General features: G+C 49.5%; 1 pseudogene; it reads right to left on the reverse strand.

Moving 5' to 3' along the window:
- LOC131735566 (myosin-10-like) lies at positions 1–27,846 on the reverse strand (annotated as a pseudogene).
- Between the last annotated feature and the right edge of the window lie 12 nt (positions 27,847–27,858).

A 27,858-nucleotide genomic window follows, 5' to 3' on the forward strand; every position in this document is an offset into this window, starting at 1 on the left:
AAAAAAAAACTCTTCACTTACCTTGAGCGATCTGGTTTAATTTTTCTTATTAATAATATTTTTTTTTTATCTAAAACGCTGTTTGGGTTCTGCGATTGCCAGACCACTCAAAGAGACTTGTTTTAAAATGATAAAGACAGCGCACTGAAAGAATTAAGAGGCAGTACTGGGTTAGAAGGCAGTAACCTCCTTGGGAGTCGTGTGCGATATTCATCAATCGCCTCTCATCTTCCACGTGAACTCAGCAATGCTCTTCAGAATGCACTGTCTTTATTTCTAATGCTTTTCCTAAATGCCTGCTTATTAAAAGAACCACACGAGGGTCTGCTGAAGCTTTTCATTGCTGACGAGGAGAAACTCCAGAGGACTTTCAGAAGCAGCCTCGTTGCTGTAAATCATTTGTGTTTTTTTTTTTTTTTTTTTGCGTATTTAATAGATTTGCTCATTCATTCCTGTTTGAGGTATAACATTGAAAAAAGCGAAAATATGTAAAAATCGATCAACATGCATTGAATGTGATGTACCGCATTCGGGAGGGGGTTCGTTTATTGGAAATACATTGTGATGCATCACCCAGCAACCATCTTATAGTTGCTAGTCTTGTTTATATAGAGTGGTCTGTAATTGTTATATAATGGGCTATTGGACCAATAGGAGTTGTGTCTGTGAAGTCTGAGTATTAGGGTTTTAATCCTAAAATGGTTAAAAAGGTAACTAATTGCACACAAAATGATAATAACAGTAATAATAATAATAATTGAATGTTGAATCCAACACTTTGGGGAGGGAGGGAGGGTGCCTGGTTACATGTTGCCCCTGCTCCACTCCCCAGGGGTGGGTTGAAAGGGCTGGGGGGTGGAGGGAGGAGGGAGGGTGTTGTTGCTGTCGGGTGTCTCCGGCTCCGGTCCTGAGGGGGTGGTGCTGAGCTCCTCCGAGTCAGAGTTCTCCTGGGACCCATCTTCCAGCTGAAGAGCCCGGCGAGAAGAGTGAATCGAGAAGAGCAGAGGAGTGCGTCTGAGAGAGAGAGAGAGAGAGAGAGAGAGAGAGAGAGAGAGGGGGGGGGGGGGGAGAGAGAGAGAGAGAGAGAGAGAGGGGGGGGGGGAGAGAGAGCAAGACAGCGAGAGAGAGAGAGCAAGACAGCGAGAGAGAGAGAGGAGCCAGAGAGAGAGAGGAGCCAGAGAGAGAGAGAGAGAGAGAGAGAGAGAGAGAGAGAGAGAGACAGAGAGAGAGAGGGAGAGGGAGAGAGAGAGAGAGAGAGAGAGGGGGGGGAGAGAGCAAGAGAGCGAGAGAGAGAGGAGCCAGAGAGAGAGAGAGAGAGAGAGAGGGGGGGGGGAGAGAGAGAGAGAGAGATAGGGGGAGAGAGAGAGAGAGAGAGAGAGAGAGAGAAAAGAGCCAGAGAGCCAGAGAGGGAGAGAGAGAGAGAAATAGAGAGAGAGACAGAGAGAGAGAGGGGAAGAGAGGAGTGAGCTGGGCATATTCACTTCTATTCACAAGTAAGTGAAAGGGGGTCAGTTGGAAACATGGACTGGTATTAGTTTATATTAGCAGGGAGACCGTGGTCTTGTATAATATAAGAGACGGGGAAAGGGGGGGGTCGACTGGATGCATTCACTGATATTAGTGAGAAGGCAGGAGTCTTACACTATAAGAGACACTACAGGTATCTTAAAAGGTATCATAGAAATGAAAATGGGTTAACAGAACTATACACAAAAAACCAGACAGAAACCTACTTGTCTCGTCTCCTCTCTGATTGGCTGAATGATTGCATGAGGGAGAGAGACAGACACGGGTCACGATTGGGTGAAATGAACAGCGTCAGTGACCAATGACAAACAAGAAACACAGCCGCTGGTTCTGTACTGAGAGGAGTGCCAGCCAGCACGAGAGCTTCATTCTGGAGGTGTGTACAATTACAATAACATCCCATAATAACACAGACGCTCGAGTCGCAGTGATTGAAACTGATCTACAGACTGTATCAGTACTGACCACAGGATCATTCACAGGTACTGCACTGCTTTCACTCATTCACATTCACATCCATCCATTAACATCCACACACACCCATCCACATGCTCACATCCACCCATTAAAATCCACCCAATAACATCCATCCATTAACATCCACACACACACCCACCCATTAGCAACCCCACACCATTCGCATTCCCCCAGCCCCATTCCCTGTTCCCTGTTCCCGTCCCGTCCCGTCCCGGCTCACCTCAGCTTGGTTCTCAGCACGTTCACCTCGCGGTTCATGGTCTCCGCGTTCTCGCTCACGTCCTCCAGTTCTCTCTGCAGTTTCCTCCGGTAAGTGTTCGCCCGCGAGGCCTCCTCTTCCGCCTCCTCCAGCTGTCTCTTCAGCTGCCGCATCCGAACCGAGGTCTTGTCCATCTGCAGAGCGGAGGAGGAGGAGGAGGAGGAGGCGGCATTTCAATTTAGAAAACTACAAAGCGCTGGCGTGGAATTCAATATGTTAACAAGGGAACATTATTCAGCAGCTTTCATTGGACTCTATGAAGCTGAGGGAGTTCATTCTATATAGAGGGTGTGGAATTCAATATGTTAACAAGGGAACATTATTCAGCAGCTTTCATTGGACTCTATGAAGCTGAGGGAGTTCATTCAGGTGATGCAAAGCTTTTGCCCAGAGCTGTAAAACCTTCCGAGCTACTTTTTTCAACAAAAGAAAAAAGACGCTTTTGTTAAACATCTGTCAACTACAGCAAGACATTTTGACATAAGAATGTAACAGAATTCACAAGCAAGAGTCGGGCCTCTCTGTTTTTCAAAAGGTTTCTGATTCTCTGCGTTGGTTTAAATGTAACCTGTTGAACCAGACCTGGTCTTTGAACTGGTCTGCGTGTCTCCTCTCGTCCTCCACCTGCAGAACCACCTCCTTGAATTTCTTCTCAGTGCGACGCACCAGCTTGTTGGCAATCATTCTCTCCCTGCAAAACACAAGCAGCGACGTTAAACAGGAGAAGGGCATTCCTTCAATGGGAAGCACAGCGTGGAACAAGAGTTCACGGTGTGTCAGACCGTTTTACTGACTGTCAATGCCATGAAAACAAACCCCCCATTAAAAATCAAATGCACGCTTAGCATGATGTGAGCCTCTTTTTACACAGGACACTGTGAGAGAATCATTCAGTTTGCAAAGAGCCCTCACGTCGCGTAGGCTGAATCCGGCTTGCATTCAGGGTACATGGTCTTCTTTGGATTCGCGGGGTGCAGATTCAAAGAGAATCGCTTTACAAACTCACTGTCTCTCCAGCTCCAGCTGTTCCTCCAGCTGATTTATCTTGGCCTCCAGGGCGGCGATGCTGAGCTTGTACTTGCTCCTCACGTCCCCTTCCAGCTCGCTCAGCTTCCCCTTGAGCTCCTTGTTCTGCCTCTCTAGCTGCTGCCTCGCCGCCTCGTTCTTCTGGGCGAGGGAGCGCTCTCCAGACAGCTGCAGGCTCAGCGTCTCCTCCTGCAGCGTGCTCTTCCTGTAGCGCTCGTTCAGCAGCTCCACGTTGCCCTGCTCCTCCTCCAGCTCCTCCTCCAGCTGAACAATGCGAGCCTCCAGCCGGCGCTTCTCATCCAGGAAAGCCGACCTGAGAGCAGAGAGGACATGTGTCACAACGCCACAGTGATTATATATGAGAGAGCAGAGGGGACATGTGTCACAACACCACAGTGATTATATATGAGAGAGCAGAGAGGACATGTGTCACAACGCCACAGTGATTATATATGAGAGAGCAGAGAGGACATGTGTCACAACGCCAGTGATTATATATGAGAGAGCAGAGAGGACATGTGTTAGAACACCCCATTGCTTCTGTAGTTTTGATTTGTTGTACCACAATGAAATCAAACCACTGGAACTGAATCTTGGAAAATTATCAAAACGGTCACACTAGCCATCGTCTCATTTAATAAAGGACTTTGAGGCTGGTCTAGGAAACCAGTCTTTTTGTAAATAAATTGCTAGTGTTCGGGACGGGCGTGGCATTCTCCAGCGCCGCCAGCGAGAGGATCGAGGGCCGTCTCTTACTTTCCAGAAGTGTTGTTTGTGATGTCATCCAGGATCTCATCACGCTCCTGCTGGGCCTGTCGCTTGGCACGCTCGGCCGCCGACAACTCCTGAAAAAAAAAAAAAGGAATGAAACACAAACAAAAAGAGAGAAGTAAATAAACCCAATCTAATCGTATGACCAGAAGCCCGGGTGAAAACAAAGGTCTCAAACAGCAATCAAGCGTAGCATTTTACAAAACATTTAACCTCAAATAAACCTGCTTCAGGAAGATCTTGTTTTTGATTTTCACCTTTTAAAAAAAAAAAACGTTTTAGCATCTATTGCTTCGTGATGCATTGTAAACCCTGCAATCGAAATTAATAAGGAAGTAAAATATGAAGGTGACAAAATGACTAAAACCAGCTTACCGTTTCATTGACAAAGCGTACGACAGTCTGAACAGAAAATTACCCCAACCCTAGTAAATGTAGATTTACAGCATCAAACAGCAGATTTACTGCATTCTTTCTAACTACTGTTGAACATCTTGCAATTGTAAGAAACATTACAGACAAACATTCGGGCTATTGCTGTCCTGATCTCACAGAACCGGGTAGAACTCATACAGACACTTCCATTATAATACTGGAGTCGGGAGTCACAGCGTCCCTCCTTAGAAAGACAGCAGCAGCCAATCGGATGCGAGCTCACCTCTGTCAGCTGCAGAAGCTCCGCCTCCAGCCCCTTCAGGCGCTTCTCGCTGTCTTTCGATTGGCTGGCGATCTCGTCACGAGCCAATCGGGCTTCATCGAGCTCTCGGATCAAATCTTTCATCTGAGCCTGCGGACAGAGTCACAGTAACGATATTTGAGATTATCACAGCGTTACAGGGGATGGAATTCCATGCATACAGAGGCCAGTTGACGTTGGTTATTATGAAAAAGATCAATCATTTTTCCATGTCTTTTTAAAATGTTTTTCAAGGAGATACATATTTAAATAACCCCTGTTCCGAAGGCACATTCTGAGGAAGAACGAATCAAGTGTAAAAACGGTCCTCCTCGCGTACCTGCAGCCTCTTGAGTTGCTTGAGCGCCTCGTCTCTGCCTCGGTTGGCTGCCTCGATTTGAGCCTCGATGTCCTGGAGGTCAATCTCCAGCTTCTTCTTCCCTGCCACTGCCTGAGCTCGCTGCTTCCTCTCCTCCTCCAGCTCCAGCTCCATCTCCCTCACCTGAGACAGGGTGAATACAGAACACACAGCCCTCAGGAACATTACACCAGATCACTGGGACCTCACTCTGCTGCTTCATCTCCAGCTCCATCTCACCTGAGACACATCCCAATACAGGGTGAACACAGAATACACTTTCTATGGCTTGGAACTTGGTTTCAGGAGACTAGGTTTCAGGCCACTGCACGGCACGCCAGGCAGGGAGACTTGGGGTTTGATACAACCACCTCAAACTAGGTCTCCTGCTGGACGGTGGTCTCCTGGAACCAGATTTTAAGCCACTCCAGGGACTTCACCATGACCAGCCTTGGCTGGGCCCCCTCCCGCTCACTGACCTGTTTCATGAGCGCGCGGCGCTTCTCCTCTCCGCTCTCCTCCTTCCCTGCCAGCTCCCTCTCGCACTGCGCTCGCAGTGCCTGCATGTTCACTTCCAGACGCAGCTTCCCATCCTCTGCGGACTGCAGCTCATCCTCCAGCTCCTCCAGCTGGGTCTTCATCTCCTGAGCCTGCTGCTCCAGAGCGCGCCGCGCCCGCTCCAGCTCGTGAACCTGAGGAGAGAGGAGAGAGGGGGATCAGAGAGAGAGAGAGAGAGAGAGAGGGGAGAGAGGGGAGAAAGAGAGAGAGAGGAGAGAGGGGAGAGAGAGAGAGGGGGGAGAAAGAGAGAGAGGGGGATAGAGACAGAGAGAGAGAGGGAGAGGGGAGAGAGGGGAGAAAGAGAGAGAGAGAGGGGAGAAAGAGAGAGAGAGAGGAGAGAGAGAGGGGAGAGAGAGAGAGAGGAGGATAGAGACAGAGAGAGAGAGAGAGAGGGGAGAGAAGGGGAGAAAGAGAGAGAGAGAGAGAGAGAGAGAGAGCGGCGGGGGGGAAGAGAGAGAGAGCGGAAGAGAAAGAGAGAGTCTTCATCTCCTGAGCCTGATGCCATCTAGAACATGTGCAGGAACAATGATAAACTAATAGAGCAAAAATGACCTTTAGGAGAATAAACATTGCCTCGAACATAACAGATACTGAACCTAAAAGTAAAAGTTCCTAGAATAGACAAACACTACAGCCCCCAACGTTCTTTCAATACGCGGGGAGCTCTATTTCCTCGAACCCTTTCCAGAACACTCTCATTCTTCCGGGTTCCAGACTCACGTTCTTCCCCACATCGTCCTTGGAGCTGACGAGCTGGTCCATCTCTGCCCGGAGCAGCTTGTTCGTTCTCTCCATCTCGTCCCGGCTCTCCAGGGCCTCGTCGAGAGCCCGAGCCAGAGCCAGAGCCCGAGTCTCCTTCTCTCTGCACTCCGCTTCAGCCCGGTCCCGCTCCTCAGCATAGCGAGCCGAGACTGACTTCTCATCTGCCAGGAGCTGAGAGAGAGAGAGAGAGAGAGAGAGAGAGAGAGAGAGGAGAGAGAGAGAGAGAGAGAGAGAGGAGAGAGAGAGAGAGACAGGGAGAGAGAGAGAGAGAGAGAGAGAGAGAGAGAGAGGAGAGACAGGGAGAGAGAGAGAGAGAGAGAGAGAGAGAGAGAGAGAGAGAGAGAGAGAGACAGGGAGAGAGAGAGAGAGAGAGAGAGAGAGAGAGATTTTAGACTTGTGTCCCGATTGCGCTTATATAACTCTGGAGGAGAGACGCAGGCTGGTTCAGAAAGGATAAAGGTTGGATAGAATGAATTCACTGCAACTCATCTGCAACCATCTCTCACCCCCTTGTCCCATTTCGTTTCTCACACGCCTGGCTCCAGTGTTAAATCCAGCACCAGGATACAGACGGTTCTCAGTTTTGAGTTAGAGGCCAATGTACAATACAAGCCTCCTATTGCAGATTGCTGGTGTGGAAAGGGGTAGAAGCTGTTTCTATTGCAGATTGCAGGTGTGGAAAGGGGGTAGATAGAAGCTGTTTCTATTGCAGATTGCTGGTGTGGAAAGGGGTAAGGAAGCTGTTTCTAATTGCAGATTGCTGGGGTGGGAAAGGGGTAGAAGCTGTTTCTATTGCAGATTGCTGGGGTGGAAAGGGGTTAGAAGCTGTTTTAATTGCAGATTGCTGGGGTGGAAAGGGGTAGAAGCTGTTTCTATTGCAGATTGCAGGGGTGGAAAGGGGGTAGAAGCTGTTTCTATTGCAGATTGCTGGGGTGGAAAGGGGGTAGAAGCTGTTTCTATTGCAGATTGCTGGTGTGGAAAGGGGTAGAAGCTGTTTCTATTGCAGATTGCTGGGGTGGAAAGGGGTAGAAGCTGTTTCTATTGCAGATTGCTGGGGTGGAAAGGGGTAGAAGCTGTTTTATTGCAGATTGCTGGGGTGGAAAGGGGTAGAAGCTGTTTCTATTGCAGATTGCTGGGGTGGAAAGGGGTAGAAGCTGTTTCTATTGCAGATTGCTGGTGTGGAAAGGGGTAGAAGCTAGAAGCTGTTTCTATTGCAGATTGCTGGGGTGGAAAGGGGTAGAAGCTGTTTCTATTGCAGATTGCTGGGGTGGAATGGGGTAGAAGCTGTTTCTATTGCAGGTGTTGAAAGGGGCCGTCCAGGCTACGGCTTCAACCTGGCGTATTCCAGACTACACGTTAGGAGCCTCAGGTTACAAACCTGGTCGAATTTCTTCTGTTTCTTCTCCAGCGTCGCTGTGACCTGCCTCTGCTGGTCCAGGGCCAGGGTGAGATCCTCGATCTCCTGCTGGACCCCGGGTTCGACTGCGTTCCATCTTCTCCAGAGCCTGGCTCTTCTCGTTACAGCGCTGGCTCATCGCCTCCAGCTCCCGCTGCAGCTTCCTGCGGGCCTCCTCGCCGACCTCCAGCATCCCACAATCCTCTTCAGTCTTCTTGCGCACCTCCGATAGCTGCACACAGAGATGGAAGGAAAGAGTCAATGAAAGAAATCAAAGCACAGAACCCTGATTGAGATGCTGTGGTGCTGCTGCGGGACAGACACACACACACACACACACTGATAGACGGGTTTCCTTCTATCCATACCTGCTGCTGCAGGGTAAGCATCTGCCGGCTGATGTTCCTCTTCTGCTCCTCCTCTTCCTCCAGCTTCTCGATAAGCCCCACCCTCTCATCCTCCAGAGCTCGAAACCCGGACGCCCAGAGACAGCTTCTGACGAGTCTCGTCCTGGAGCAACTCCTGGACAGAGAGAGAGAGAGAGAATGTGGTTAAAGCATCATACCCTACAAGAGTCAGCAACACTAATACATTAAGAGAGAGACCACAGCACCAGGATTTGAACCAGGATCTAATCCCGCCCCCCCACAATCCAACTCCCTCCTTCACGCCTCACAGGCCCTGTCCTCCACGTGACACGCCCCTCCTCCCTTGCAGTTCAGACTACAGATTACAAGGTCTCTCCTCCCTCTATCCCTCCCTCCCCTCCCATCCCTCGCTCCCGTTCTCACTCACCTGTGCATCGTGCAGCTGCATCTCCAGACTGCTCAGCTCTTTGGAGAGTTTGAATGACTTGGATTCAGATGAACCCAGAGAGCCTGAGAGAGAGTCCAGCTCCGCCTGCACCAACACGAACAGAAACAATTACAAGTGCATTATTACACATGCATTATTACAAGTGAATTATTACAAGTGCATTATTACATGTGCATTATTGCCATTTATAAAACTAATTTAACAGCGAGTCTAAAACTCAATACAGTCTCTTCTTGAAATGATTAAACTCTCTCTCACACAATATTGTCTTATTGCCATCATAAAGCTCAACAGTGTATTATAACGGCAACAACGCATTTCGAGTGTATTACAATGGCAATACCACACTACGCACGTATTCTTGCCATTATAACAGCTCCTCTGACAGTGTCCAGCTGCTGTGGTAAGGCTGTGTCGGGCAGCGATTCTGACCTGTAGTTTCTGGGTCTTCTCCCCCAGCTCTGCCCGCACTCTCTCGCTCTCCCCCAGCCTGGCCTGCACCTCCTGCAGCTGCGTCTCGACTCGCTTCCTCTTGTGATCGCTCTCCGCCCGGCCGCTCTGCAGCGCCCGCACCTCGCTCACCAGCTCCGCCCGCTCCATCTCCAAGGTCTGCTTCGCTTTCTCCAGGGAGGCCTTGAGCTGCGAGGGGGTAAACAAGTGGGATTCTTACCTTGTGTTCCAGGTTAAAGTAGTTTTTTTTTATTATTATTCTCGGTTAAAACGAGCATTCCTTATTCTGTCTGCAAGGAAAAATGTGCAAATGTCCATTCCCCTGTTCCAAGTTCCAGGTCGAAGCCAACCTTCTCAATTTCAGATTGTGGGTTCCAGCAGTATTCACAGTTGAAAGAGGTCATTCTCTTATACAGCTAATTAGTCATTCTCTCTCTCTCACCCTCCTCGCTTGCTCCAGTTGCTCCTGCACCCCCTCCATGGCGACGGTGTGCCGCTGCCTCAGGTCAGTAATCTGAGACTCGTGAGCGCGAGACTCCTCCTCCAGCGAGCGCTTCAGCTCCCCCAGCTCCTGGTCGCGCTTCGACCTGCAGAGATGCATTTCATTAGAGCACGGTGTACACAGACAGACAGACAGACAGACCAGCCTCTGCTACCACCTGCACAGACAGGTATTTCATCAGAGCACGGTGTAGCGACAGACAGCGCTAGTCTACAGGTCAGACAGTGCCATACCTGAGCTCTTGCTGTGCTGCGGTCGTGTCCAGGGTATCCTCTAGCTCCGTGCGCAGGGCCTCCAGCTCCTCGCTCAGATCTCGTTTCTGTTTCTCAGCCTTGACCCGGGCGGCTCGTTCCGAGTCCACGTCCTCCTGCAGCTCAGAGAGATGGGACTGCGCCTCCCGCAGGCTGCGCAGCGCCTCTGCACGACGAGAGCTTTCCTCCTCCATCCTGCGAGAGGAAGAGCAGAGATTCACTGTGCAGCTGACCCCAACCCCGACCCCAACCCCAACCCTGACCCTCCTCCAGCCTGCGAGAGGACGAGCAGGGACTCTCTGTACAGCTGACCCCAACCCTGACCCCAACCCTGACCCCAACCCCGACCCCAACCCCAACCCTGACCCTCCTCCAGCCTGCGAGAGGACGAGCAGGGACTCTCTGTACAGCTGACCCCAACCCCGACCCCAACCCCAACCCTGACCCTCCTCCAGCCTGCGAGAGGACGAGCAGGGACTCTCTGTACAGCTGACCCCAACCCTGACCCCAACCCTGACCCCAACTCCAACCCTCACCCTCCTCCAGCCTGCGAGAGGACGAGCAGGGACTCACTGTACAGCTAACCCTAACCCTAGTCCCTATCCTTAGTCCCCAGCTTCAGGTAACATGGCCAATTACTATGCATGCTGTTTAAAACTAGCTTGACTACTATACGTTGTCTAGAGATATCTGTTGCAAAAACTGTGTGGTTTCTGTATTATCAATAACCAAAAGGTATTAACCCTTTAATAAAATGCAATTTGACTGTTAACCTTTACCATTGCTGAGACTTATCATTTAATGCTGGATAATCCATATTAAATAACTATAAATTAAAACCACATTTTCTAAGTTTCGGCAACATCGTGAGCGCCGGAGTCATCTGGCTGTCCTCCGCAGAGCCCCGCAGTACCTGCTGGTGACGGCGAGCATCTCCTCCTCCTTGCGGCTCAGCTGAGATTTCAGCTCCTCTCCCAGGGACACCATCTCGGACAGCTGGTCCTGCAGCTCACTGCTCTCTCCGTCCAGCCTGCGCCGGGATTTCTCCATCTCCTGACGAGCCTGCTCCTCCTTCTTCAAGCGCTCTGCGTGAGAGAGAGGGAGCGTGAGACAGTGACGGTCAGGACACACAGGCATGCACCCGCACGCACGCACACACCCGCACGCACGCACCCACGCTCGCACGCACGACTGGAAGATAGACCGGCAGCCTCACCCTCCATGTCAGCGATGATGGCCTCGTGCTTGTTCTTCATCTTGGACAGGGTTTTAACTCTCTCCTCATCCTCCCCTAGTTTGGATGCCATTTCGTTGATGCGCTCTTCCATCATCTTGCGCTCCTGTCCAGGGGGAGAACGAGATGGGATCAGTGGAAGGAACCGAACTCCAAGCGAGCCAGAGATGTAACCAAAGGGCTGCCCCATCTGTCCCCCTCAAGCCAGTTTGGAGTTGTGATCCTCCAGCACTAAGATCTCCTCTGTGTTCCTCATTCTCAGATTCCAGAGTCACTCCCTCTCCCCCTCACCTTGCTGAGTTTGGAGTTGTGATCCTCCACCATAAGGAGGTCCTCTTCCATCTTCTTCATCTTGCCCTCCAGGGTCACTCTCTCCAGCTGCAGCTTCTGTCGAGCCGCTTCCTCCTCCTCCAGCTGCTCCTCCAGGTCCTGGAAGAGAAGAAACACGTGGGTTAAAAATCAGCTTGACTGGACCGCCCTGCTGTGAACCCTGAAGTCAACCCTATCGAAGCTCTCCGGACCGCGATGAACTCAGACCTGGAGGTGCTGCTGCATCTTCTTCTTCTCGTTGATCAGCGAGCCATTGCGCTCCTCCTCTTCCTCCAGCCTGGACTCCAGGTCGGTCAGGATCTCCTCCAGCTCCTGCTTCCGGCTGGTCAGCCTCGCCCGCATCTCCTCGGCCTCGGCAAACAGCTCCGTCTCGGCATGGAGCTGCTCCGCCAGGATGGCCTTCTCTTCCATCATCTGGGAAAGCAACGAGAACGCAAACTCAGTGACCTTCTGATGCCTCACGCCCCCCAATCCACACCCCACGCCCCTTCCATTCCCAACCCCACACCCCTTCCAACCCCAACCCCACACCCCTTCCATTCCCAACCCCACACCCCTTCCAACCCCAACCACACACCCCCTCCAACCTCAACCCCACACCCCTTCCATTCCCAACCCCACACCCCTTCCAACCCTAACCCCACACCCCTTCCATTCCCAACCCCACACCCCTTCCAACCCCAACCCCACACCCCTTCCAACCCCAACCCCACACCCCCTCCAACCTCAACCCCACACCCCTTCCAACCCCAACCCCACACCCCTTCCATTCCCAACCCCACACACCTTCCAACCCCAACCCCACACCCCCTCCAACCTCAACCCCACACCCCCTCCAACCTCAACCCCACACCCCCTCCAATCTCACACCCACACCCCTTCCTTCCAATCCCTCACCCTCGACTCCAACCCCACGCTCCTCCTAATCCAACATGAAACCAACCTGCTGGTGCTTTTTCTCCAAGTCAAAGAAGGCCATCTCTGCCTTGACCTGCCGATCTTTGACCTTCTGAAGCTCCACCTCTCTGTGCTGGATTTCCTCATCCTGTCGGGTGACCTGGAGGAGGGGCTTCACCTGGAAGTAAACAGAACCCTTGAGACTCTGTTCAGCCAATCAGGTGAGCGGCAGTGACAGAATCTAATCGGTTGCGTTTTCTTCCCATTGTACCAGAGAGGTCCAGCCTATCAAACACTTTACTGAAGAGCCTTCAAACCACTGCCAGTGCCTCAGTTTCAATCACACACACACCTTAGTGAACAGTCTCCACCACTGCCAGTGCCTCAGTTTCAGGTAGGCTGCACAGTTTCTCTGCATCACTTTGAGGGCGTTGAGCTGCTGCTGTTTCTTAACGAAAGCCCTAGAAATGCAAAACACAAGTACTTCAGAAATCCCTCTCGTTCACCGTGCTGTGCATCCCTGGTAATGAAGCTGTCTGTCAACAATAATGACACAGAGCTGTCCGTTGTCATGGAGCTGAAATAACAAAGACATAAAGGAACCGTGCATGTCCCCAATGCTAAAGTAACACACACACACACACACAAGGCAATACCACAGGCAGTGGCACTGTCCATTGATGTGGTGCTGAAACAACACAGAAATAAAGTAACCATCCATGGCTCTGGTGCTGAAAGACAACAAGCAGCGGAGCTGTCCATGACCGTGGTGCTGAAATACACACACACACACACGGTCTCTCTCACCTCCTGCCGAGGTACCCCCGCGCCGCGCTCTGAAAGTGGATGATGATGTCAGTGATCTTCAGGTCTCGTTCCTCCTCCAGGTGAGCCAGAACTCCGGCACGGAAGAAGATCTTACTCTGCCCGACCCGGAACAGGTTCCGATCCAACTCCAGAGCGTCGATCTAGCACACAGACACAATGGATCACATTTTTCAAAAGGGTGTGCTCCCGACTTTAATGAACTCTTCTCCCTTGAGTTCCTGAAAAAGTCACGTCAACTCACCATCAGCACACAAGCTTGCTTGCCATCCATGAAACCTTTGGGGATTGCATTGGGAGTCAGTATCTCATACCTGGAGGACAGAGAGTTGGAGTCTGAGTGGAAACACACTGAACAACCCCCCCGCACTCAACAACCCCCCCGCACTCAACAACCCCCCCCGCACTCAAACACTGGCTGAACACACTGAGTCTAATGTTATTGTGTATGAACACAGTGTAAATGCAGAAGGAAGTTTAACTTCATTTTATTTCTTTTTAGATAACAATTCCATACAGACAGACAGACAGACAGACAAACAGAGAGACAGACAGACAGCGGTACCTCTGTCTGAATTCCTGGAAGACGATCCTGTTAGGGAAGCCCTGTCTGCAGATCCGGATTCCCTCCAGAACCCCGTTGCATCGGAGCTGATCCAGAACTAGGTGGGGTTCCAGCTTGCCAGCCTGAGAGAGAGAACAGAACACACAGTGAGGAAGCCTGTCCAGAACCTCTCCCCTCTCCACCGCGGGTCGAGGTTCCTCCCCCCTCGGCTCTCCTCCTCCTCCTCCTCCTCTCACTCACCCTCTTCTCGTGGTTGGGGATGATGCACCTCACAAAGTTGGGGTTGGTGTTCCTCAGTGTTGCCATCAGTTTGGACAGAGACTCCTTGTAGAGCTGCCCGACGGTGCGGAACATTCCCTTCTTGGTCTTGAACCCCGAGCCGAACGAGACATCGTTCATTCCTCCCGCCTGCACCTGCTCCAGGCCCACAATCCTCTCCACTGAGACACGCAGAGAGGGAGAGAGAGAGAGAGACACTCAGCGCCATAGAGTAGACATTAGACAACCACACCACACTCACAGCCAATGAGATGGGCTCCCATGCTCACTCTCAGCCAATGAGATGGGCTCCCATGCTCACTCTCAGCCAATGAGATGGGCTCCCATGCTCACTCTCAGCCAATGAGATGGGCTCCCATGCTCACTCACAGCCAATGAGATGGGCTCCCATGCTCACTCTCAGCCAATGAGATGGGCTCCCATGCTCACTCTCAGCCAATGAGATGGGCTCCCATGCTCACTCTCAGCCAATGAGATGGGCTCCCATGCTCACTCTCAGCCAATGAGATGGGCTCCCATGCTCACTCTCAGCCAATGCGATGGAAGCTTAAACATACATCAAATCGAACACGTGTTTTGTGAAAACTGCCTCTGAACTTTAAAACACTCAAAACTTTGAGTTAAAGAAGAAGTTTTCAAAACAGATTATTTTTTTAGAAGAAGTGCTGAAACTGATTTGTGGAGCTTTCAGAAGCGTCTCATGATAAGTAATGTCTCGATCAATGCATTTCATAAACTTTATTGTTGGCAGTATATATATATATGAAACATTGCTGAATGGCATGAGGTGAGAGGAAGCTGTGATCTGGGGGTCAGTGCTGAATGACGTGAGGTGAGAGGAAGCTCTGATCTGGGGGTCAGAGCTGAATGACGTGAGGTGAGAGGAAGCTGTGATCTGGGGGGTTGTGAGCGGTACTGTGAGGTGAGAGGAAGCTGTGATCTGGGGGGTTGTGAGCGGTACTGTGAGGTGAGAGGAAGCTGTGATCTGGGGGGTTGTGAGCGGTACTGTGAGGTGAGAGGAAGCTGTGATCTGGGGGGTTGTGAGCGGTACTGTGAGGAACTGGGAAAGAACCTACTGTCAGAACCATTGGGCTGCAGAGCGGCAAAGGAATCAAAGAAATAGGCTCGAGGAAGATTCTGAATATCTGGGGAGAGAAGGTGACAGGGAGGAGGGGTAGAAGAGAAAACACCAGGAGAGGAGAAAGAGGGATCAAAAGAGAGATAGAGACAAGGGGAGAGAGAGGAAAGGGAAGAGAGACAGAGGCAAGATTAACCACAGCAATTCTTCAAAGTCCTGTTTTAAAGCACAATTCCAAGCGGATCATTTGGAATAGTTTGTCCGAAGGAGAAAGTGAGACTCTGCAGAACATCCAGTATTAGTGAGAAGACAAAGAGAGACCAGGAAAGGGGTTTGAATGGACAAGCCGTCTTATACGATCTGAATGCAGTGCTACTGGGTCTCCCACTCACCATCCTTCCACAGCTCGGCCACAAAGCGGTCCGTGGACTGGTGGAGCAGTGAAGCCACGCTATCGTTCAGAGGGTCCATGTTCTTCATCAGCCACTCGTCAGCTTTGTAATCCACCTGAGAGAGAGAGAGCATTCAATTCAGCAATAGAGCAATACAGGAATGAATCCAGCAATACAGGAATGAATCCAGCAATACAGGAATGAATCCAGCAATGGTTTAACCATCAGTGTGAACAGACTCATGCCGTTGTCATCGTCTCTGAAGATCACAAGGGAAAACTTAAGGTTCTCATTCCGCGCTGCCCTTCTACCAATGGCAGCCTCATCCCATCATAGTCGCCCTATACAAGTATGATGCAGACCCACTGGATATACCAGTGCAATACAGAACCACTGGGTTGACATTGCGGTGCCACTGTCTGTCTGCCTCTACTATTGAAAACCATTTGAAAAGGGTACAGTCAGTGGAGCTGTGGTTCCCTTCTACCAGCTGCAGCCTCACGTCTTTCTGTATCTTCGCTTTGGCTGGATTGCTGTGACATATTGACCGAGTCCAGATCCTCACCTTGCCTGCATAGTGCAGGATGCAAAAGTCCGCCTGGTCCTTGAGCTGCCTGGGTCTCTGGAACTTGGGGTGCGTTCCCTGCTCGGAGCTCAGCTTCTCAATGAAGGTCTTGTCCGTGGCCTTGGGGAACCAGCACTCCTCATCGAGCAGAGCCAGCACCCCAGGGGGGTTCGTCTGGGGAAAGGAAAGAAAGAGATTGAACAGTCCGAAGTCGATGAAGCTCCACTCAATGTCCTCTCGCTGTTACTCCTCCTGCTCCCTCTCTCACACCCTCCCCCTCTCCTCTCTCTCACACACTCACCGGTCTCTCTATGAGGTCGATGCAGGGCTGCAGGTCCAGTCCGAAGTCGATGAAGCTCCACTCGATGCCCTCTCGCTGGTACTCCTCTTGCTCCAGGATGAACATGGTGTGGTTGAAGAGCTGCTGCAGCTTCTCGTTGGTGTAGTTGATGCAGAGCTGCTCGAAGGAGTTCAGCTGAGGAGGAGAACAAGAAATTAAAAATTACAAACGGGGCTCCTCACAGTTAGCAATGTCTCTGTACAACTGAACCCTCCTTTCCCGGTCTCTTCTGGTACAAGACCACTGCCTCCTCACTAATATCACTGCATCTGTCCAGCTGACCCCCTTGCTCAGCCTCTTGTGGAATTGATTGAGCGTATACAAATCCCCACAATGAGTCCTCCCACTCCAGGTGCTCTGAAGTGCCCGTCGTTACCTGGAAGATCTCAAAGCCGGCGATGTCCAGGATCCCGATGAAGGAGGCCCCTTGCCTCTTGGTTCGGTCCAGGGCTCGGTTGATTCTGTGGACCAGCCAGCGGAACAGGCGCTCGTAGGTGGCTTTAGCCAGGGCTTCTATCGCGAAGTCAGCCTGCCAGGAACAGAGAGGCACAGAGGTGAGTCGGGGAGGCGTTCCGGCACAGTGGTGCAGCCAGGATCCTGCTCCGGTCGCAGATCCATTCCCCAGTGACACCGCTGAGGACACGGGCCTGAACGGAGGGGGACACAGAGCCACGGTGTGGCTTGGAACTGGGCTTCAGGAGACTAGGTTTCAGGCCACTGCGCGGCAGTTTGCTTTGGAGCCCCTTACCTGCTCTTTCGTTTGTGCTTTCTGCACAAAGTCTCGCCCCACTTTGATTTTCGGGGTCAGGATGGCTCGGCAGAACTCCGTCACGTTGATCCCCATCAGGTGACACAGCTTCTGAGCAGCTGTCAATCAAACGCACATGCAACGTCAGAATTATTCCATAGGTTTCAGTCGACTTTACGAAGCAAAGCAAAATCAAAATTCATTCTACAGGGCGATGCAAAACGTTTGGACATACCCCTCCCCTCAGTATAACTGCCCCAGTCCCTCAGTCTAACTGCTCCGGGTTACCTGTGTTATCTGGCATGGAGGCCTGGTCTGTGTTTCTTTCCTTCTTGAAAGAGATGTTTCCGAACTGCAGCACCGCAGAGATGAGCTTCATCATGGCTACAGAGAGAGAGACAGAGAGAAATTAAACACATCTCTAACACAGAGAGAGAAGGGGGGAGGAAACACACACATCTCTAACACACAGCGATACCTTCTTCAGAGAATCGCTTCTCACACAACACCGCGGTCAGGACTGCGCAGAGAGGTTTAACACAGAAACTCACCCACCACCTCGTCCTGGTTCACCTCACACAACACCGCGGTCAGGACTGCGCAGAGAGGTTTAACACAGAAACTCACCCACAACCTCGTCCTGGTTGAAGCCCATGATCTTCATGGACTCCAGAGTCTCTTGAAAGTTCTCTTTGTCCGTCTGTCCCGGGATGGGGACAAACCCGCAGGACAGGAAGCGGTAGCTATCGAAGCCTTCCAGGAGGAGGTCACCTGAGAGAGAAAGAGAGAGAGAGAGAGAGAGAGAGAGAGAGAGAGAGAGAGAGAGAGAGAGGGATGAGAAACATGTTTGACCTGTTTGTCATAACACTGCTCAGAAAGCAACAAACGTCACTAGGCCTTATTACTTAAATTGTTACAGAATACAGTGGTACACTGTCGATGGGGGGGGGGGGGGGGGGGGGCGAGCGCTACACTGACCTCGCATGTGGTCTGGAGCTCCAGACAGTAGCTGGTAGAAGATGTGGAAGGTTCGCTCGTCTTTGGCCTGTCGAATCGCGCGGGACTTCTCCAGCAGGTCTGAGGAGTGGAGGGTCAAGGAAGGACACAGAGTGGACATGGCTCTCCTCATCAAGAAAACCAGGCTGCACAGAGACAATCTCTCAGAAGCAGTGGCTTCACGCAGTGGTTTCTCCGTTTTACCCAAAGCCCATTGCTCACTAAACCTCTGCAGCTGTACCTCCACACGTTATGCATTTACCATCAGCACACGGGACGGGATACTTGATCTTTATTCAAAGAAGGGTTTCTGAAATCGTGACTGATGAGAGTGAGTCAGCTTTATATTCACACACACACACTCTCAAATATACAGAGACCCACAGACACACACTCTCAAATATACAGAGACCCACAGACACACACTCTCAAATATACAGAGACCCACAGACACACACACTCTCAAATATACAGAGACCCACAGACACACACTCTCAAATATACAGAGACCCACAGACACACACACTCTCAAATATACAGAGACCCACAGACACAGACACACAGACACTCTCTCTGCAGAAGGATACAAGTCTCTATATTGGCTCCCACAATGTATCCAGCAACGTCGAAGTTAATCCTGATAAACTTGCCCTGTGAAGGAGAGAGATGAGGAGAGTGTAGGCGTAAAACCCTTGGAATAAAAGTGACCCAAAAGAGGCCTTCGTTCTCTCGTTCTGTGTTGAATGCACAGCTAAGACATGCAGTTAACGCTGTAGTTTTCACTGTGTTGAATGCACAGCTAAGACATGCAGTTAACTCTGTAGTTTTCACTGTATTGAATGCACAGCTAAGACATGCAGTTAACGCTGTAGTTTTCACTGTATTGAATGCACAGCTAAGACATGCAGTTAACTCTGTAGTTTTCACTGTGTTGAATGCACAGCTAAGACATGCAGTTAACTCTGTAGTTTTCACTGTATTGAATGCACAGCTAAGACATGCAGTTAACGCTGTAGTTTTCACTGTGTTGAATGCACAGCTAAGACATGCAGTTAACTCTGTAGTTTTCACTGTATTGAATGCACAGCTAAGACATGCAGTTAACGCTGTAGTTTTCACTGTGTTGAATGCACAGCTAAGACATGCAGTTAACGCTGTAGTTTTCGCTGTAAAGACAGATCAAAGCCGCTCCCTTACAAATCGGGACGAGTTGTCGTTCTTCACGGTCTTGGCGTTTCCAAAAGACTCCAGGATGGGATTGGCCTGCAAGAGCTGCCTCTCCAGCTCCCCCTACAGGAGAAGAATATAAATACATCACTGGCCTGCAAGAGCTGCCTCTCCAGCTCCCCCTACAGGAGAAGAACACAAACGCATCACACTACTCTAGTTTATTTTTTGTATTATTTACAAAAAGCTGTTCTGACTTAAAGAGCAAACACCACGGCACTCAAACAAACAAACAAACCAACCAACAAACAAACAAACAAACAAACAAACAAACAAACAAACCAACCCTCTCCCCAGTAGATGGATGGATACTCACATACAACACGGCGGTGTTCTGAACACGAGGAGCGATGACCAGAGGGACGAGAGACACACATGCGGGGACAAAAACAAGAACAACACGACACATTGGAAACAGACAGAGACACATCGGAACAGAGACACATCAGAACAGAGACACATCGGAACAGAGTCACATCGGAACAGAGTCACATCGGAACAGAGACACATCGGAACAGAGACACATCGGAACAGAGACACATCGGAACAGAGACACGGGCTCCACACTGCAAAACACATTGGAAACAGACAGAGACACAATCGCCAGTCTGATCTTGACTCTGTTTTTACATCAAACAAGTAGAGTAAACATCCAGGCTGGGAACAACACAAGAAAGGATATAAAGTGAACAAGACAGACTAGACTCCAAAGCACACACACACACACACACACACACACACACACACAGTGACAGACACACACACACAGTGACACACACACACACACACACAGTGACACACACACACACACACTACTTGCCTGTTGGCTGGTTGGTCTGGGAGGTTCCAGCTAATCCAGACAAGAGAAAAATTAAAAAAGAGAATAAGAAAAAAAGAGAAAGAAGAGAAGGATAAAATAAGAGAGAGAGAGAGAGAGAGACAGACAGACAGACAGACAGACAGACAGACACAGACAGACAGACAGAGAATTCCAGGCTGCATGGCTGATTCATTCAGATCATTGGAGCTGACGCGATGCTACAGTACCTGGCTGTGCGCTGGCCCTGCGCTTGCGCTCTTGTGAGATGAAGCCACGTGTGCGAGATACTGAATCACTTTCTTGGTGTTCTCCGTTTTGCCGGCTCCAGACTCACCCCTGGGACCGACAGGAACACAGAAACACGGGTTAGTTCACAGGCGTGGGAAGAAGGCTCCCGTCGCACAGCAGTTTGATCCATTCCTGGTTTCACTAGGAGTTTAACAGGACACACCTGAGGTTGTTACCTAGACACACACGAAGGCTAATCAAGAGGGCTGCACATCCACTATACTTACGTGCAAAGGATGGCTTGATCTTCTCTGTCTAAAATGAGAAAAGAAAAAGAAGAGAAAAAATGTTTTTCATGTATTTAAAGCACTCCAGGCCCCCCCTTCAGTGTTGACTGGAAACACATCACTTTATCTTTGCTGTGTCCCCCTGCTGTCCGTCCGTCAGATTCAACATCTAGTAGAGAGATTCAGACGCAATGCCTCGTTTGACCACAAGGTGTCACCCACGCTTCAGACACTCCCCTCCAAGGAACCACAGGAGAGCTGAATAAACGCACAGCATGCTGAGGCGGGGCATTGGTTTCCCATTGTACCCCACACCCTACTCACTGGACTATCAGGTACGTCATCTCAAACACACACAAACAGGTGTCTAAGTGCTGGTGGAATGAGTCGGGCGTGCCTTTAATAAAATACTGAACACTCCCGCACTGTCACACTCAATCGCTCCTCATTCCTCAAGGTACAAAGAGGCTCATTAAACACTGACAGTTACACACCCTGCCCCGTCTCGTAATATTAGAACGAGGCATTCCTTCATGCAATTACCAGGCGTGACAAGGACGACGACAGGGTTTGAAATTGTTAAACCATTATTCATGTTATTCGTACAACAGACCACACGCTATCCTGCCTTACAAAGAACACAGATACGAATAGATTTGTGATTACTAGCCGCCCTTCATTATAGTGTCAAACTGTTTTAATCAGAGCAAGCAAACCCACAGACTGACTGACAGACAGACAGACACACAGACACACAGACTAACAGACACACAGAGAGAGGCAGGCAGGCAGACACACAGACTAACAGACACACAGACAGACACACAGAGAGAGGCAGGCAGGCAGACACACAGACAGACACACAGAGAGAGGCAGGCAGGCAGACACACAGAGAGAGGCAGGCAGGCAGACACACAGAGAGAGGCAGGCAGGCAGACACACAGAGAGAGGCAGGCAGGCAGACACACAGAGAGAGGCAGGCAGGCAGACACACAGAGAGAGGCAGGCAGGCAGACTGGCACACAGGATGACAGTATGTACCTTGCAGCATGCTGCGGTACGCAGCCTCAGAGATGGCGTAGATGTGCGGAGGCATCTCGTGCCTCTTCTTCCCTCGGTACATCTCCACGATGGGCTCCGTGTAGATGGGCAGGTTCTTATACGGGTTGATGACAACGCAGAACAGACCCGAGTAAGTCTGCAGGACAGGGGACAGGGGAAGACACAGTCAGATACTGGAACCCACATCCCCGCCAGTACGAGACAAGGGACAGGACAGACCTGAGCACGTGCGAGTGACAGGGGACAGGGGACAGGAGGAGACACAGTCGGACAGGGAAAAGGTAAGAAACTGGACTGGTTACTGTGAGTGATATTACTGAGAAGACAGCAGTCTTGTACCATTACCTGTGACCCCCTTTCCCTGTCTCTTACAGGAGATCTACTTGTGTTTTTTTTTTTTTTTTCAGACCATTTTCACAAGCGTGTGGTAACCTGGCTTCACAGAGGGGAAAGCAAACCGCACATTAAACAAAATGAGAAGGAGGGCGCGTTGGTGATCGGGAGGCCTGGTTCACACCCCTTTAAACTCGGGAGCTGCTGCCACCGTTCGCAATCAGTTTGAACTCTGATTCCTGGGAGAGCTGCTATCTTGAGAACAGTAAAGGATTGCTGTGTGTAATCAAGAGAGCGCTGCACTGTGCAAAGGTTCAGCACCAAGACAACACACTGCAGTGACGTCAGCGTTGGAGACACAGACTCACACAAACACTGTCTATTACAAGCCACAGCTCAGGATCACCGTCTTCCAGCTGAGATCACTCAGTCTGTGTAGACGACAGCTCTGGCTGAACGTTCTGCATCATCACCCTTAGAGTTAAATAATCTTACTTCATGAAGTCCAATGAAAGCTGCTGAATAATGTTCCTTGTTAACATATTGAATTAGTTTTCCCCATATACTTTACAACAAACTGACAACATTTTTCCATTTTGAAGTTATTTTTTTTGTTAAGCATATGAAAAACTACAAAGCAGTGTGTAATTCAATATGTTAACAAGGGAACATTATTCAGCAGCTTTCATTGGACTCTATGAAGCTGAGGGAGTTCATTCTATATAGAGGGTGTGGAATTCAATATGTTAACAAGGGAACATTATTCAGCAGCTTTCATTGGACTCTATGAAGCTGAGGGAGATTATTCTATATAGAGGGGGTGGAATTCAATATGTTAACAAGGGAACATTATTCAGCAGCTTTCATTGGACTCTATGATGCTGAGGGAGTTCATTCTATATAGAGGGTGAGGAATTCAATATGTTATATCATGACTTTGAAGTCAAAATGTGACAGAGAGAGGAGAGAGAGAGAGAGAGAGAGAGAGAGAGAGAGAGAGAGAGAGAGAGAGGAGTCAGCTGGCAAACATGTAGCTTTGGAAATCTTTGCAGCCACTTGAAGCCCGTATCCCCGCGTGCGGGTGCGCATACTCACATAAATGAGCCCGGAGTAGTACCTCTCTTTGAGGTTGTGCAGGACGGACGCCTCGTTCAGGCAGGTCAGCTCTGCCATGTCCTCCACCTTACTGAAGCGGGGCGGGTTCATGCGCTGGACCTCCTCCTTGGACAGAGTGACCTTCCGGCCGCTGTCCGCCAGCTCCACCTCCACCTCCTCCCCCCGCTCAGCACGCACGCTAGCGGCCTGAGAGACGAGACAGGGACACATGCTGCTTACACTGAGACTCGATTACACTGAGACTCGTTTACACTGAGACTCGATTACACTGAGACTCGTTTACACTGAGACTCGATTACACTGAGACTCGATTACACTGAGACTCGATTACACTGAGACTCGACTACACTGAGACTCGATTACACTGAGACTCGTTTACACTGAGACTCGTTTACACTGAGACTCGATTACACTGAGACTCGATTACACTGAGACTCGACTACACTGAGACTCGATTACACTGAGACTCGTTTACACTGAGACTCGTTTACACTGAGACTCGTTTACACTGAGACTCGATTACACTGAGACTCGACTACACTGAGACTCGATTACACTGAGACTCGTTTACACTGAGACTCGTTTACACTGAGACTCGATTACACTGAGACTCGATTACACTGAGACTCGTTTACACTGAGACTCGTTTACACTGAGACTCGTTTACACTGAGACTCGATTACACTGAGACTCGATTACACTGAGACTCGATTACACTGAGACTCGATTACACTGAGACTCGTTTACACTGAGACTCGATTACACTGAGACTCGTTTACACTGAGACTCGTTTACACTGAGACTCGTTTACACTGAGACTCGACTACACTGAGACTCGACTACACTGAGACTCGACTACACTGAGACTCGACTACACTGAGATTCGACTACACTGAGACTCGACTACACTGAGACTCGACTACACTGAGACTCGATTACACTGAGACTCGTTTACACTGAGACTCGTTTACACTGAGACTCGTTTACACTGAGACTCGATTACACTGAGACTCGATTACACTGAGACTCGATTACACTGAGACTCGATTACACTACTAGACATGATAACAGGTCAATGCTAGCAGCTGTTCTGGCTGCTCTGTGTTCATCATCACCAGCAGACTATGTTATAAAACCCAGGTCAATGCTAGCAGCTATTCTGGCTGCACTGTACTCACTGTCACGAGACATTACTGGACAAGCAGACTGGTCAGAGAAACAGTCCCTGCGGCTCACCTCGAACCCTTGCTTCTCTGAAGGGACCCACACCAGCCGGCGGGCCGCCCAGTCCGCCTGGCTGGAGGCTGAAGAGCCCTGGCTGGACCCTGAGGAGCCCGTATAGAGATAGCGCTCTGCATCGCTCACACTGCCACCCACAGGACGGGCCATGGTACTGCAAGGGGAAGAGAAAAAATAATGTTATCAATCGGGGGGTGAAATCAACATTGCATTGTGATTGAGATTCAAGCAGCTGGAGCCGCCATGACTGCAGCTCCACCCTCTCCTCTCCTCTCCACCTCGCTGCCCCCGAATACATCATCACGTCACTGTTTTACCTTGTCGTTGTAATAGAGAGAGAGAGAATACCAAACCAGATATTTTCAAAGAATTGCGACACCACTTTCAAACTGAAAGGCGTGTCTGAAGAAGCTCGTGGCCCAACCTCATATTTCTCTGCATGCTTGGCAATAATCATTTGAGCATCACACTCTTTACCTTGACAATGTAAAAAAAAAAGCGAGAGAGAGAGAGAGAGAGAGAGAGAGAGAGAGAGAGAGAGAGAGAGAGAGAGAGAGAGAGAGAGAGAGAGAGAGAGAGAGAGAGAGAGAGAGAGAGAGAGAGAGAGAGAGAGAGAGAGAGAGAGAGAGAGAGAGAATACCAAACAAGATATTTTCAAAGAACAAAGGCGTGTCTGAAGAAGCTTGTGGCCCGACCTCATATTTCTCTGCATGCTTGGTAATATTGACACAGATTGACAGGGCAGGGCAGCGCAGCGCAGCCGTCATATCGGCAGCCGTGATATGAAAGAGAGCCGGAGTTCGTTCAAAACGGCCGATCGCTCACCTTCAAGGTCAGGGCTCAATTTCAATTCCTTTTTTTAAAATCAATTCCCATTCCCAATCCAATCCCAATCCAATCCCTTTCCCATCCCATTCCCAATCCAATCCCATTCCCAATCCATTCCGAATCCCATTCCAATCCCATCCCCATCCCATTCCCAATCCATTCCCATTCCCTTGGAAGGAACTGGGATTGAGATTTTAGAGACATGATCATTGTTGCGATGGCTCAACTGCTCTCATTTGAAGCCGATTTCGAATTGACAAATAAACAGCGACTTCCACTGAAGTCATTCGTTTCCACTGTCTGTGAGAAGCTCATTATAACACAACACTGCTGCTCTGAACCGATAACTCCCAGCAAGTCTTGTGTCATCAACAGCGTCACCGCATTCCTAACAACCCACAACCTGACCGATAGAGTGAGATTATACACAGCAAACCCGTTCTCCCACTCCACCTGCACGCGAGAGAGTGAGCGAGAGAGAGAGAGAGAGAGAGAAGGGAGGGGGTGTGATAGTTCAGACACGGAGGTGGTTTGTTATGATATCTGTCAGCCCTGCCTTACTGACACACCGAGAGAGAGAGAGAGAGAGAGAGAGAGAGAGAGAGAGAGGACACCTGATCCAAAATCTGCAACAGCAGAGCGTGTATGACAGGTGTGTCGTGTTAAAATCCAACCTGATTCACACCCGAGCAGAGAGAGAGAGGCGCTGTTCACATTCCTGTCCTGCAGCCAATATCAGCATTTAAAATAAAGACCCCCCCCCCCCATATCTCACCATACCCGTTATTGAACGATGTAAAAAGAAGTTGTAATGTTTCATTTATTAAGGGAGATTCTGCCTCAGAATTATGCAGTAAAATATTCGTGCTTTAAAAAAAGATGTGTTCGATTCATACTTAGATACACTAAAGAACGGTGAGCGCTCTGCGGTTTGAATGGGATTTACAGTGAAGAAACGCACACGAATCAACCACACCGTGACAAACTGCAGCCTGCCTGCCCGCCCACATCACTGGAATACACTGCAGACGAGTTTACAGAATGCCTCGCAAATACAATGCAGCGTCCAGCGCGGACGCACTGCGTGAATTTATGCAACACACTTATCAACGGGCTGCAGGGAAGTGCAGCCTCCTGTCAGAACGCCGACAAAGCAGGTAACCATGGAAATGAGAACTCTGAGAACGAGCACGTGGTTTCCATTCCACGCAAAACCAGGGTTTTCATTCTTACAGGCTGGACGCGCAAGATGACGCTGCGTGAAAAAGTGAGAATCTAATGCTGGAACACACCGCGACGTGTTCAACGACAATCGACCGTGTCGCTCACCACTGACAATAAACACATCACTGCAGATAGGTTCCATTACTTCTACAGATATGCGTGTGCGTGTGCGTGTGCGTGTGCGTGTGCGTGTGCGTGTGCGTGTGCGTGTGCGTGTGAATGGTGATACACTTCTTTACTGTACAGAACAGAACACAAACCAGAGACTGAAATCGAAGCTGTTACTTAACTAGCAATATTAAAAGGCCTAATTATTACCAAAAATGATGCTATTTTTTCTGTTCAAAAGACACGAATACGGCATGTTAACAAGGGCGTCTGCTAAGAAATAATAATAATAATAATAATAATAATAATAATAATAATAATAATAATAATAATAAAGTCAGCGACAGCAGGGTCTGCAGTAGACACAAGCATCACAGCTGCGGTTTACCCTTGAAAATAGACGAGAAATCTAAACGTTAGGTTTCTTTATAAAAGCTATCCTACATGTAGAAACACATCCAGGTGATAGAATACTACAATACATTTTACATTAATAACCAACGCATAGTTTCATGTTAGAATATGCATTTGCTATAATACTGTATTAAAAAAAAAAAATAAACCAAGCCGAGCATGAAAACAAACTGGTGCTTAGACGCGGTTTTAAAACACGTTTAATTACAAGATGTTTGGGTTTCTTTTAGCATGTGAATGCAGTACTATACTGTAAATACAGTAACGATGCTATAACGCGTTTCCCCGAGCCGGGTAACATACCATAAGAACCAAACACGCTGTTTTTACCCTGGGAAACGTATGAGAAATGCCATCGTAGCTTTACTGAAATTGTCATAAAACACTATTTTCTATGATAAAGCCAATAAGGGCGAGGAGGGTGTGCTGCACTGCATTACAGACTGCTGTAGGGTAAAATGCACATTCATCTGTCATAATACAGTCAACCCACATCATTTGCATATCAACCAACAGCGTTTAGACGTTAAAACAGGGTTTCGATTAAATAACGACCGTGTTATTGCGGAATATCATGTTCAACGCCTACGCCAAAAGGACAATATTGTACAAGTGTAGCGCATTGTGTAAGTGCGGGGCAGCATATACTAAATGCGTATTTTCCCTAAGAAAGCTCTCTGCAAAATGTACAAAAAAGACCAAAAACAAGCGCCTCGGCTTCCAACGCGTTGCTTACCCGTCTGACGCGGCGCTATTTCTCCCTTTGAAGGCGTCGAAATCGTTTCTAAATGCCTTTCAGGTTGTTTTCCCGAGGTTTTGTTGCGGTATGCGCCGAGTCTCGCTCTGTAATCTAGATAGGCTGCGGTTCTTTTATTACAGAGACACAGAAAACTG

This window comes from Acipenser ruthenus, unplaced genomic scaffold (genome assembly GCF_902713425.1).
Source record: "Acipenser ruthenus unplaced genomic scaffold, fAciRut3.2 maternal haplotype, whole genome shotgun sequence".
Lineage (NCBI taxonomy): Eukaryota > Metazoa > Chordata > Actinopteri > Acipenseriformes > Acipenseridae > Acipenser > Acipenser ruthenus.